Here is a 14,662-nt window from a genome sequence, read left to right on the forward strand (position 1 = left end):
ACAAGTTCTGGCAAACCAAAGTTCAAAGGGCTTTTTCAAAAGCCACGGATGGAGGATGAAGACCCCAGAGTTCAATCTGTCTAGTCATTAGCCAATGAGGAGGCTAGCATGGCTACTGCTTCAACTTCCACAGCCCAGCTAAGTCACCATCTTCAAAAGCCCTACCTTGTTACGGTGAGCATGTCATCACAAATCTACCTGCAAATTTGTCTGCAGTTGACAAACCACACACGCAACCAAAAATGTGAGTGTGTCCAATTAAAGTGATCAATGAAAAATCACAGTGTTTCTCATGGAAGTGGAAAGGACAGTTTTATTGGCTGGAATGCAGTTTGACAAGGGACGCTGTTTTCGGTCAAATGTGTCGACATTTCCTAGAGGCCACTATGGAAGGCTCATTTGTTAGAGACAGATATAAGGATTGGAAGCACCTTCGTGATGAAAAAGAGGTTCTGGACATTGTTATGCTGTGCGCTAAACAGGACATAGCACTACATCGACATAGGGCGAGTGAAGAGGCCATTAATAAGGGCAACTTTGGGGATTTTGAAAAATGTATATCCAAATGTATATCCAAACCGCCTTGATTCGGTCTTACTGTCACGAATCCCGTTTCCTGAGTCTGTTTTTTGCCTGTGTTCTGTCCTGGAGTGTTTTTTCCGGCGTCTTGGAACGCACCCTGTCTGGTTGCCGGGCAATGTAGCCAGTTGGGAGTTCTGATTACCCGCACCTGTATCCCATCAGCTATCTGCACACCTGGTCCTGATCATCATCTATCCTCTTCATAAGCCCAGACCTGACATCCATTCCCTGCCGGATCGTTAGCCATGAACAGTATGTTGTGCCATAGTATCAGCCTCAAGTTGGATAGAATTTGTTTTGTTGTTTTTTACGTATTGCTTGCCTTAAACTTACCTCCGTTTGTTCTGTCTTCAGTTACTCACCCGGATCATTTACCCCAGTCCCACCTGGTCATCTGAGGATTCCGCTACCCCATTGGATCCACCTATTTACTCCCACCAACTCACCACCGCTGCCCGCTACGCCACCTGGATATATCTACCTATTCACATTCACTTGTAAATAAATACTCACCTTCTTCCTACTCTCCTTGTCCTGGTCTGCTTCTGGGTTCGATTTTGAAAGAACGTGACAGAACGATCCGGCCAAGGATGAACCCAGCGGACCTGGACTCCGTTTGCCATGCCATTACCCAGCAGGGGAAGACATTGGGACAACACAAGAAGGCGCTACAGGAGATAGCGGGTTCAATCCAGAACTTATCTGCTAGCTTGACACAGATCCAGGATCAGCTCAGTTTGCCGGCGATTCATTCACCACCTGTTTCACCCATCTCACCTGCCGTGTCTGGTGCGGTTTCCTTCCGTGAACCCAAGGTACCGACACCTGATCATTCTTTAAAAGCAACTTCCTCTCCATTTTAGATAAGCATGCTCAGTTCAAAAAATGCAGAACCAAGAACAGATACAGCCCTTGGTTCACTCCAGACCTGACTGCCCTCGACCAGCACAAAAACATCCTGTGGCGGACTGCAATAGCATCGAAGAGTCCCCGTGATATGCAACTGTTCAGGGAAGTCAGGAACCAATACACGCAGTCAGTCAGGAAAGCTAAGGCCAGCTTCTTCAGGCAGAAGTTTGCATCCTGTAGCTCCAACTCCAAAAAGTTCTGGGACACTGTAAAGTCCATGGAGAACAAGAGCACCTCCTCCCAGCAGCCCACTGCACTGAGGCTAGGTAACACGGTCACCACCGATAAATCCATGATTATCGAAAACTTCAATAAGCATTTCTCAACGGCTGGCCATGCCTTCCGCCTGGCTTCTCCAACCTCGGCCAACAGCTCCGCCCCCCCGCAGCTCCTCGCCCAAGCCTCTCCAGGTTCTCCTTTACCCAAATCCAGATAGCAGATGTTCTGAAAGAGCTCCAAAACCTGGACCCGTACAAATCAGCTGGGCTTGACAATCTGGACCCTCTATTTCTGAAACTATCCGCCGCCATTGTCGCAACCCCTATTACCAGCCTGTTCAACCTCTCTTTCATATCGTCCGAGATCCCCAAGGATTGGAAAGCTGCCGCAGTCATCCCCCTCTTCAAAGGGAGAGACACCCTGGACCCAAACTGCTACAGACCTATATCCATCCTGCCCTGCCTATCTAAGGTCTTCGAAAGCCAAGTCAACAAACAGGTCACTGACCATCTCGAATCCCACCGTACCTTCTCCGCTGTGCAATCTGGTTTCCGAGCCGGTCACGGGTGCACCTCAGCCACACTCAAGGTACTAAACGATATCATAACCGCCATCGATAAAAGACAGTACTGTGCAGCCGTCTTCATCGACCTTGCCAAGGCCTTCGACTCTATCAATCACCATATTCTTATCGGCAGACTCAGTAGCCTCGGTTTTTCAGATGACTGCCTTGCCTGGTTCACCAATTACTTTGCAGACAGAGTTCAGTGTGTCAAATCGGAGGGCACGCTGTCCGGTCCTCTGGCAGTCTCTATGGGGGTGCCACAGGGTTCAATTCTCGGGCCGACTCTTTTCTCTGTATATATCAATGATGTTGCTTTTGCTGCGGGTGATTCCCTGATCCACCTCTACGCAGACGACACCATTCTATATACTTTCGGCCCGTCTTTGGACACTGTGCTATCTAACCTCCAAACGAGCTTCAATGCCATACAACACTCCTTCCGTGGCCTCCAACTGCTCTTAAACGCTAGTAAAACCAAATGCATGCTTTTAAACCGATCGCTGCCTGCACCCGCATGCTCGACTAGCATCACCACCCTGGATGGTTCCGACCTTGAATATGTGGACATCTATAAGTACCTAGGTGTCTGGCTAGACTGCAAACTCTCCTTCCAGACTCATATCAAACATCTCCAATCGAAAATCAAATCAAGAGTCGGCTTTCTATTCCGCAACAAAGCCTCCTTCACTCACGCCGCCAAGCTTACCCTAGTAAAACTGACTATCCTACCGATCCTCGACTTCGGCGATGTCATCTACAAAATGGCTTCCAACACTCTACTCAGCAAACTGGATGCAGTCTATCACAGTGCCATCCGTTTTGTAACTAAAGCACCTTATACCACCCACCACTGCGACTTGTATGCTCTAGTCTGCTGGCCCTCACTACATATTCGTCGCCAGACCCACTGGCTCCAGGTCATCTACAAGTCCATGCTAGGTAAAGCTCCGCCTTATCTCAGTTCACTGGTCACGATGGCAACACCCATCCGTAGCACGCGCTCCAGCAGGTGTATCTCATTGATCATCCCTAAAGCCAACACCTCATTCGGCCGCCTTTCGTTCCAGTACTCTGTTGCCTGTGACTGGAACGAATTGCAAAAATCGCTGAAGTTGGAGACTTTTATCTCCCTCACCAACTTCAAACATCAGCTATCTGAGCAGCTAACCGATCGCTGCAGCTGTACATAGTCTATTGGTAAATAGCCCACCCATTTTCACCTACCTCATCCCCATACTGTTTTTATTTATTTACTTTTCTGCTCTTTTGCACACCAATATCTCTACCTGTACATGACCATCTGATCATTTATCACTCCAGTGTTAATCTGCAAAATTTTAATTATTCGCCTACCTCATGCCTTTTGCACACATTGTATATAGACCCCCCCCCTTTTTTTCTACTGTGTTATTGACTTGTTAATTGTTTACTCCATGTGTAACTCTGTGTTGTCTGTTCACACTGCTATGCTTTATCTTGGCCAGGTCGCAGTTGCAAATGAGAACTTGTTCTCAACTAGCCTACCTGGTTAAATAAAGGTGAAATAAATAAATAAAATTTAAAAAATTTTAAAAAAATATGAAGGGAATTTGGGAAGATGCCGTTCGTTTCTTATGCAGTGTGGGTTAGTGTTTGATCTGCAGCCCCATTCTTACGCCACTGACAAGGCTAGGATAGCCTTTGTTATTGAACTGCTGCGTGGAAGAGCTCTGGAATGGGCTTCAGCCGTTTGGGAACGACAGGAGACCTGCATGGCTTCATACCAGGAGTTCACGGGAGAGATGAGAAAGCTTTTTGACCATCCAGTCCGAGGTAAGGACGCAGCTAAACGTTTGTTCACTCTTCGCCAAGGAGCTCGCAGTGTGGCAGATTTTATGATCGAGTTCAGGACATTGTCTGTGGAGAGTGGTTGGAATGAGGAGTCACTACAAGCGGCTTTTTACCAGGGGTTGTCGGAGCAACTCAAGGACGAGCTGATATCCTATCCAGAGCCTAGTGACCTAGACAGCTTGGTCACTTTATCTATTCGGGTAGATAATAGAGTCCGAGAGAGAAGGAGGGAGAAGCAGTGGGGCCCATCCAATCAATCAGCAACTCGGTTACCATTCAGTTCAGGAAGTGAACCAGAACGTATTGATCGTTATTCCCCACACGGGATTAGTGGAGGGGTCTTGCCACCAGATCCTGAACCAATGCAAGTGGGGCGACACGGGCTAACTAAGGAGGAGCGCCAACGTAGACGTGAGACCAACAGCTGTCTCTACTGTGGTAGCTCGGGACATTACATCTCCGCTTGTCCACAGCGCCCGTTAAACTGCCCGGCTCGCTAGTTTTGGGAGGAATTTTAGCGAGCCAGTTTCAACCTCTCAAAGATCCGGTCAGACCCCGTTTTCCTGCGACCCTTATGAATAAGGATCAGAGCTTAGAGATGAACGCTTTTATCGATTCAGGTGCCGATGGCAGCTTTATTGATGCCGACCTGGTGGAACAGCTGGGGCTTTCCAAGGAGCAATTGCCGGAAGCCATTGAAGCAACCACTCTGAACGGCAGTAGTCTGGCACGGATCACTATGAGGACTGAACCGGTTAAGATGTTGTTGTCGGGGGAATCATTCAGAGTTTATCTCCTTCTTCATTCTGTCCTCGCCCCATGTTCCTCTGGTTCTTGGTTACCCCTGGCTGAAGGAACACAATCCCTCGTTTGATTGGGTGACGGGTAAGGTAACTAGTTGGAGCATTGATTGTCATGCTAACTGCCTTAGGACTGCCTGTTCTCCTGCCGTTTCCAGTCAGGTCAGTGACTCTGCTCCTCCTGATTTGTCCCTGGTTCCAGAAACATATCACGAGTTGGGTGAAGTATTCAGTAAACAGAAGGCTCTGTCCCTTCCTCCCCACCGACCTTATGACTGTTCGCTTAATCTGTTTCCTGGTGCTGCCTTTCCCAAAGGACGGTTATACAGTATCTCTCGACCTGAACGTGAGGCCTTGGAGACCTACATCAAGGAGTCTCTAGCTGCAGGTCTCATTCGGCCCTCGTCATCACCTCTGGGAGCAGGATTTTTTTTTGTGAGCAAAAAGGATGGCTCTCTTCGACCGTGTATTGATTATCGGGGTTTGAATGATATTACGGTCAATAACAAGTATCCCCTGCCCTTGATGAGCTCGGCTTTCGATTCTTTACAGGGTGCTACGGTTTTTACGAAGCTTGATTTACGTAATGCTTATCATTTGGTTCGGATCAAAGAGGGGGACGAGTGGTTGACTGGGTTCAATACTCCGATGGGACATTTCGAGTACCAGGTGATGCCGTTTGGACTGACCAACGCTCCTGCTGTGTTCCAAAGTATGGTGAATGACGTTCTGAGAGATATGATTGGTATTTTTGTGTTCGTTTACCTGGATGATATCCTCATCTTCTCGAAGGAGCTTTCTAGCCACTTTCAGCATGTCAAGCAGGTCCTGCAGCGGTTATTGGAGAACCGTCTGTTCGTGAAGGCTGAGAAGTGTCTCCTGAGGCAGACCGAGCATTTCTAGATTTGAAGAGCCGATTCACCAACGCCCCGATTCTTTCTCAACCTGACACTTCCCGTCAGTTCGTTGTGGAGGTGGATGCGTCTGATGTGGGGGTGGGCGCCATCCTGTCCCAGCGTAGCTCCACTGACGGTAAACTCCATCCCTGCGCCTTCTACTCTTGTCGTCTTTCTCCAGCTGAAAGAAACTACGATGTGGGTGACCGGGAGCTTCTCGCTGTGAAGCTTGCCTTGGAGGAGTGGCGTCACTGGTTGGAGGGAGCGGAGCAACCGTTTGTGGTCTGGACTGACCACAAGAATCTGGCTTACGTGCAATCGGCTAAACGTCTCAACTCCCGTCAGGCCCGGTGGGCTTTGTTTTTTGGACGCTTCAATTTTTCCCTGACGTTCCAACCTGGGTCGAAGAACGGGAAGGCGGACGCCCTGTCCCGGATGTTCTCCAAGACGGAGGAGAGTGGGGCCAAGACTGAGACGATTCTTCCCCAGAACATTGTCGTGGGAGCCGTTACATGGAGGATTGAGGAGGAGGTGATGGCGGCTCTTCGGACACAGCCCGGGCCCGGTAACGGTCCACCCGGTCGGTTGTTCGTGCCTGAGTCGGTTCGTTCTGCTGTCCTTCAGTGGTCCCACGCCAGCAAGATAGCTTGTCACCCTGGTGTTGCTCGGACTATGGCGCTACTGCGCAGACGATTTTGGTGGCCTGCCATGGGAGAAGATACCCGGAGGTTTGTTGCCGCTTGTCCTGTTTGTGCGCAGAATAAGAGTACCAATCGGGCCAGCTCTGGGCTTCTTCACCCCCTACCTATTCCCCAGCGACCTTGGTCGCATCTGGCCCTGGATTTTGTCACAGGGTTGCCCTCTTCTGTTGGTAACACGGTTATTCTGACCATTGTGGATAGATTCAGCAAGTTTGCCCACTTTGTTCCCCTCTCCAAGCTGCCTTCTGCCACTGAGACGACCGAGATCCTGGTTAGGGAGGTGTTCAGGGTCCACGGGTTGCCCTGTGACATTGTTTCTGACCGTGGTCCTCAGTTTACCTCTGCTGTCTGGAAATCCTTCTGTTTGGCCATTGGAGCTACAGTCAGTCTCACATCTGGATTTCACCCCCAATCTAATGGTCAGGCGGAGAGAGCCAACCAGAAGATGGAGTCCACGCTGCGCTGTCTTGTTTCCTCTGATCCCACCTCTTGGTCCTCTCAATTACCCTGGGTCGAGTATGCTCATAATACTCTCCCTTCATCTGCCACTGGGATGTCTCCCTTCCAGTGCCTGTACGGTTACCAACCTCCCTTGTTTCCTTCTCAGGAGCGGGATCTCTCGGTTCCTTCTGTCCAGACCCACATTCGTCGTTGCCACCGCACCTGGCATCGGGCCAGGAAGGCCCTCCTTAAGGTTTCTGACCGGTATCAGATCCAGGCGAATCGTCGCCGTATTCCTGCTCCCGCTTATAACGTCGGAGATAGGGTTTGGTTGGCTACACGGGATCTTCCTCTACGGACTGAGTCGAGGAAACTGTCACCGAAGTTCATTGGTCCGTTTGTAGTGAAGATCCTTAATCCTGTTGTGGTCCGACTCAAGTTGCCTGCTACACTAAGAGTACATCCCACCTTTCATGTCTCCTGCCTCAAGCCGGTTCTCCTCAGTCCTCTGTTGCCCCCTCCTCCTCGTCCTCCTCCTCCTCGGATGATCGGAGGTGGTCCTGTCTACACGGTGCGCCGCATCATGGACTCCAGACGGCGGGGTCGAGGGTTCCAGTATTTAGTGGATTGGGAGGGATATGGTCCTGAGGAGAGGAGTTGAATTCCTCGGCGTCAGATCCTTGACGATGACCTGCTTCGTGACTTTTACCGCCTCCACCCTGGCGCTCCGGGTAGTCCGGTACTGTCACGAATCCCGTTTCCTGAGTCTGTTTTTTGCCTGTGTTCTGTCCTGGAGTGTTTTTTCCGGCGTCCTGGAATGCACCCTGTCTGGTTGCCGGGCAATGTAGCCAGTTGGGAGTTCTGATTACCCGCACCTGTATCCCATCAGCTATCTGCACACCTGGTCCTGATCATCATCTATCCTCATCATAAGCCCGGACCTGACATGAATTCCCTGCCGGATCGTTAGCCATGAACAGTATGTTGTGCCATAGTATCAGCCTCAAGTTGGATAGAATTTGCTTTGTTGTTTTTTACGTATTGCTTGCCTTAAACTTACCTCCGTTTGTTCTGTCTTCAGTTACTCACCCGGATCATTCACCCCATTCCCACCTGGTCGTCGGAGGATTCCGCTACCCCATTGGATCCACCTATTTACTCCCACCAACTCACCACCGCTGCCCGCTACGCCACCTGGATATATCTACCCATTCACATTCACTTGTAAATAAATACTCACCTTCTTCCTACTCTCCTTGTCCTGGTCTGCTTCTGGGTTCGATTTTGAAAGAACGTGACACTTACGTTGCAAAATGTGAAATTGTGTTTTTTACATTGGATAAAAGAAGAGACACAGAGCTACAAAATGGTATATAATACAATGCATTTGAGGAATGATGGGAAAGTAATTCTGCTTTGAAAGTTGATAAACTTGTAACTTCACATTTGAGAAAATAGCCTTTGACTGTTTTGGTACATACTGGAGAGCTCTTCTTTGTCTACACCCATTCAGCATTGTTCACACCCTCTTATGCTTTAGGCCCACCCATTTCTTTAAGGGTTGATCCAAGCGTTCTGTCCTAACAACAACAGTCAAGCACTCAAGATAACTGGCTAACGTGAGAGGACCGTTCACTGACCATTTTACTCATCCTAGCAGAGCTGGTTAGGATGTTTTTATGTTATCCAGAGCATTGATGACTGCAACTGTGCTGCTGGCAACAATTTAGGCTTTTTTTGCCAATGTTTACTGACACCGGCCATATTCAACAGGTGTTTGTTAAGGGACTTTTTATCAATGATGACTAATTATGTATACATTTCAATCAGGACTGACTAATCAGAATACGATTATGTTACTGTATATGTACTAATTAGAATACTATTATGTTACTGTATATGTACGAATCCGAATACTATTATGTTACTGTATATATACTAATCAGAATACTATTATGTTGCTGTATATGTATGAGTTTTCTTTCTTGATCCCAGTACTGAATATAATGTGTGTGAATGTGGTCAAGAGTTAGAACAATGACTGTCTGTTCCTTGGTAGAAATGAATGAACGATATCTTCAAACTGGCTAGAATGCTTATCTACACGAGAAGACCTTGGCTCGTAAATTATATTAAATTGGTAGGGAGACGGATGTGGGAAGGCTTGAGATACAGCCTTTGTACTGGAACGGAGATGGCACTGGTTGGTGCTGAAACTAATGACGTCATTTTCAGTTTATAACCTGTGGTAAACTGTATCGTATTCAGTACTCTCGTGAAGAAAATCTGCTGATTGACTTTAAGACTGGGCTCTGTCCATTATTATAGAATAAGGGCCCAATGTGATCACTATCATATGTCTGTTGAGAATTATCCGTATTTATTCAGAGTGGGGGAGGTCAGGAATTCCCGTCCCTTATTGAAGTTTTGGACAGCTGCAGCCCTAACATTTTCCCTAACATCAATAGACTACTAAGGGCCATCATCACCCTTCTTATGACTTCATATAGTATTTAGAGACTTCTCCACTACAGTACAGGCCAAATGAAAACGTTCATCAGATCTTGAATGCTGACTGCACGTCTCAACAATCTAACCCTGTTGTCCTTTGAAAGGGAAGTCAGTGACTCTTCGGACTATAATGAAATAATCTCCATCTTCAACACCAACACCAATCCTAGGCGTCGACTCTTTGTGCTGTAATACGTGAAATACACAAGAAAGGTAAACCTGAATACTGTTTATTTATGATTCTGCCTAATGTTTTCATGTCTGCCTTGGTAGGCCTACTGTATATTTGATGTGAGCTACTGTATTCATACCCACTGTGATATTAGGCTATGTATGAGGAGTTCAGCCTAGCATGCTGACCACACATTTCGCGTTATGTGCGCGAGAGATGCAAAATAAATGTACACGTGTTATTCAATAATTTAATCTAAACTGTGTGTCAATGAGCGCCTGCGTAGCCACGTGTGTGATTGAAAGATGAACTGAGGTCCACACTCCAGTCCAGTTGGTGGTGGTAATGCACTTAAAATTGGTTGCCAACTGTGGTGGAAATTCTAATCAACAATGAGGAGAGACAAGGTCAATCACCAATCAGGATATTACTTTATTCAGCAAGTATTAATAAGGAAAGCATAGAGCAATTGTTCCTATAATGATAAGGCTGGCGGGCACTTCCAACACTTCCAACTGTTGTGGCAAGTAGCTCTGACATACAACGAATACAAATATATTTTATAGAAAGATACGTCCTTTTAGTCTTCTTGCCAAACAACAGATGTATGGAATGGGTCACTTGATATATGAGAAAGGAGTATCCCGCAGCCAGATAGAATTTGCTATGAAGACTTTTCTTATTGTTTAGTCTGGCCCCTAAGACAAAGCTCCGATCTCGTTCCTGGTACTTCATAGCACAGAGACACCAATTCATTCAATGGCATAAATCAATTGTCAACTCCAGATATTCCCATCTCAAGTAAAACCCCTTCTTGACCACATGCCTGGACAAGCTCACTGAGGAGTGAGCCTCTAGGTCATACACTACTCCAGGATAGGTGCAACATCAGAGATGACATATAATTGTTCCAGACACTACGCCACACATATTTGGTCAGACATAATCTCTCCAAACGAGGGAGTGACTAGCGCACAGACATTGTGGAGACAAGTAAGTGGTTCCCCATTAATCATGCCATCCCTTCACATGGTTTAGAATAGGTAAAGACACATTCACATATGAAGATAATGTTCTCTTCTCTTTCTGATATTCTGCATAGCACCATAGACATATGGAAGACACGCCTGACTTCTCCCCTCTCTGGGCCCCAGGTGACAGAGCCCCAGCTGAGGGAAGAAGTGCAACTGCCAACACCAGAGTCCAAAGGGATACATTTTAATAACAAGCATATAATGTAAGCATATTATGCAGATAAGACATCTTAATTATCTATGTTACCTACCTTCTGATTCTTCCACCACACAACTGCCATATAAAGTCCAAAGAAGAAAAAGAAGAAGACTGAAGGAGGAGAGATTACTAGAAACGAACTAGGTTTACCCTTTAATCTGTGATTAAATTGTCGGAGGACCTTGTCCATTTCAGGTAAAATAACAACCCAATGTTTATATCCCAGGACAAATTAGCTAGCAACAGTAAGCTAGCCATTTAAATTGCCATGAATGTTTAATGTGTTTCGACCTGTCTCCAAATTAATATAGTTGGTTCAGAGTTCTTTTTGATATTTCAACCTGCGTGTCCTGATCGTGTCTGGTGTTGATGGACAAAATCAACATGTGCGCGATGGCACACATGGGCGCACACACGCTCGTGCCTGGTCTAGTCAGCATGTTATTCTAATCACAGGATACCCTATCATTACATTTTTTTAGAGGGTTTGGGATGAGCTGGACCGCAGGGTGAAGGAAAAGCAGCCAACAAGGGCTCAACATATGTGGGAACTCCTTCTAGACTGTTGGAAAAGCGTTCCTCATAAAGTTGGTTGAGAGAATTCCAAGATTGTGCAAAGGTGTCATCAAGGCTACTTTGAAGAATCTCAAATAACACTTTTTGGTTACTACATAATTCCACATGTGTTATTTCATAGTTTTGAATACAGTAGCGGAAGAGGTAGTTGTTTGGGATAAATTATAGATAGGCTATGTACAGGTGCAGTAATCTGTGAGCTGCTCTGGTTATCTAGTCCCTTAGCCTAACATATCAGCCATAAGCGCAAGGCCTATTAATTCTGGATATCATGGTGGATTTTGAATTGTACAAAATCATTTCACAAAGGGTGCCTTTTATTTGCCAGGCAGGCCTTTTGGGAATTTATTGGCAAAATTAGAATATATACACTTCTCCATGAACAACGACTACACCACTGATGTCTGGGTATTTTTACCGTATTTCTTTGAGGAATATGTTGTCCCAGTCACTTTTACTCAGGCCCAGGCACATGGTAATTTCTGCCTACGACTCTGCATGTTCCCTTCATGATTAGGATGGATCTGAATTTCAAACGGTCACGTAGTGTTTACAATCTCAAAATGTAAGCATCATTGTCTTCCTTGAAATTACAGTAACTAGTTGAATTATGAGTTCATTATAATAAAAAGTATGTTTCATATGAATGTCATCTCACCTGAGGTGTTAGATGCAGAGGAAGTCTAACTATTGGGGACACAGATTTCCTGTTAGTCTCTCTCTCTCTCTCTCTCTCTCTCTCTCTCTCTCTCTCTCTCTCTCTCTCTCTCTCTCTCTCTCTCTCTCTCTGCAACATTTAACAGAGCTGGGGCAGAAAGAGCAGGTGTGGACAGAAACTTGATTTTTAAAAGAGGAAGTCTGTATGTTATCTCTGGGTTCTAGACTCAGAAAACACTATGCAGGCCTCCCGGGTGGCGCAGTGGTTAAGGGCGCTGTACTGCAGCGCCAGCTGTGCCACCAGAGTCCCTGGGTTCGCGCCCAGGCTCTGTCGGAACCGGCCACGACCGGGAGGGACACAATTGGCCTCGTGACGCCCGGGTTAGGGAGGGCTAGCCAAGGTGGCCAGGTGCACGGTGCATGATTTCTGACAGCTAATGTTGCCCTTATGAAATTCACGTATGATTCACCAAATAGGCATGAATATAATGCCATTTTATAACGTGGGCATATGTTTTTTTTTGTGACATAGAAAAAAGTACTGTCTTAAAATATTCTGACTTAACATGTATTATGCTGTATATTGCTAGACATAGTGGAAATACCTCAGTCAGAGTCAGATTGTGACCTTGATGACAGCTGTGTGGTTCTGCCAGTGTTTAGAGCTTTGAAGAGGCACACAGTCTATTTATCTCTCGTTTTGTCATCCTGCTGAATCCATACTAATGGTTCTTCCATGACCTCCACTGCCATCTGTTGTTATACAGCTACTTTGGATAGAGCAGTACATTAATCGCACTGGATAATTTGCAAATGGCCCTCATCTACAGTTAATGGGTGGGGATTCACACCACACAGTGCAAAGGCAAATTACGGTAATTAACTACTGAGTACTGGTTTTCATATGCTCGGCAGAATGAGCGAATAATTGGTCGAGGTAGTATAAAATAAGGAAAACTACCGTTGTCCCTCACATGTCACCATGTACAAAAACCTGCCACCATTTACAATAACATATCACCATACACCAAAAACCTGTCCATGGGAGTTCAGAATAAATTACCCCCCTTGTCTTTCTAAGCCAGAGCAGATATAACATATGATCTATCACTGGATTTATCTATTAGGTTAATCATTTATTTGTTATAAATGTGTTACAGGGTTCAATACAAGCCAACGAAACAGGTTGAAGTTTTCAACAGCCCAGTGAGTTGCGACTGAGCATTGACTTTAAAGATACAGTGCACTCGGAAAGTATTCAGACCTTGACTTTTTCCACACTTTGATATGTTACAGCCTTATTCTAAAATGTATTAAACTAATGCTTTTCCTCATCAATCTACACACAATACCCAATAATGACAAAGCAAAAACAGGTTTTTAGACATTTTTGCAAATTTATTAAAAAAAACTGAAATACCTTATTTACACAAGTATTCACACCCTTTGCTCTGAGACTCAAAATTGAGCTCAGGAGCATCCTGTTTCCATTGATCATCCTTGACATGTTTCCACAACTTGATTGGAGTCCACCTGTGGTAAATTCAATTTATTGGACATTATTTTGGGAAAGGCACTCACCTTTCTATGTAAGGTCCCATAGCTGACAGTGCATGTCAGAGCAAAAATCAAGCCATGAGGTCAAAGGAATTGTCCGTAGAGCTCCGAGGCAGGATCTGTCGAGGAACAGATCTAGGGAAGGGTACCAAAACATTTTTGCAGCGTTGAAGTTCCCCAAGAACACAGTGGCCTCCATCATTTTTAAATGGAAGAAATTTGGAACTCCCAAGGCTCTTTCAAGAGACTTCCGCCCAGCCAAACTGAGCAATCGGAGGAGAAGGGCCTTGGTCAGGGAGATGACCAAGAACCTGATGGTCACTCTGACAGAGCTCCAGAGTTCCTCTGTGGAGATGGGAGAAACTTCCAGAAGGACAAACATCTCTGCAGCACTCCACCAATCAGGCCTTTATGGTAGAGTGGCCAGACAGAAACCACTCCTCAGTAAAAAGCACATGACTACAAGTCCATGCTAGGTAAAGCTCCGCCTTATCTCAGTTCACTGGTCACGATGGCAACACCCACCGTAGCACGCGCTCCAGCAGGTGTATCTCACTGATCATCCCTAAAGCCAACACCTCATTTGGCCGCCTTTCGTTCAAGTTCTCTGCTGCCTGTGACTGGAACGAATTGCAAAAATCGCTATCTGAGCAGCTAACCGATCGCTGCAGCTGTACATAGTCTATCGGTAAATAGCCCACCCAATTTTACCTACCTCATCCCCATACTGTTTATATTTATTTACTTTTCTGCTCTTTTGCACACCAATATCTCTACCTGTACATGACCATCTGATCATTTATCACTCCAGTGTTAATCTGCAAAATTGTAATTATTCGCCTACCTCCTCATGCCTTTTGCACACAATGTATATAGACTCTCTTTTTTTCTTTTTTTTCTCTACTGTGTTATTGACTTGTTAATTGTTTACTCCATGTGTAACTCTGTGTTGTCTGTTCACACTGCTATGCTTTATCTTGGCCAGGTCGCAGTTGCAAATGAGAAGTTGTTCT

The sequence above is a fragment of the Oncorhynchus nerka genome, linkage group LG20, assembly GCF_034236695.1.
Source record: "Oncorhynchus nerka isolate Pitt River linkage group LG20, Oner_Uvic_2.0, whole genome shotgun sequence".
NCBI lineage: Eukaryota > Metazoa > Chordata > Actinopteri > Salmoniformes > Salmonidae > Oncorhynchus > Oncorhynchus nerka.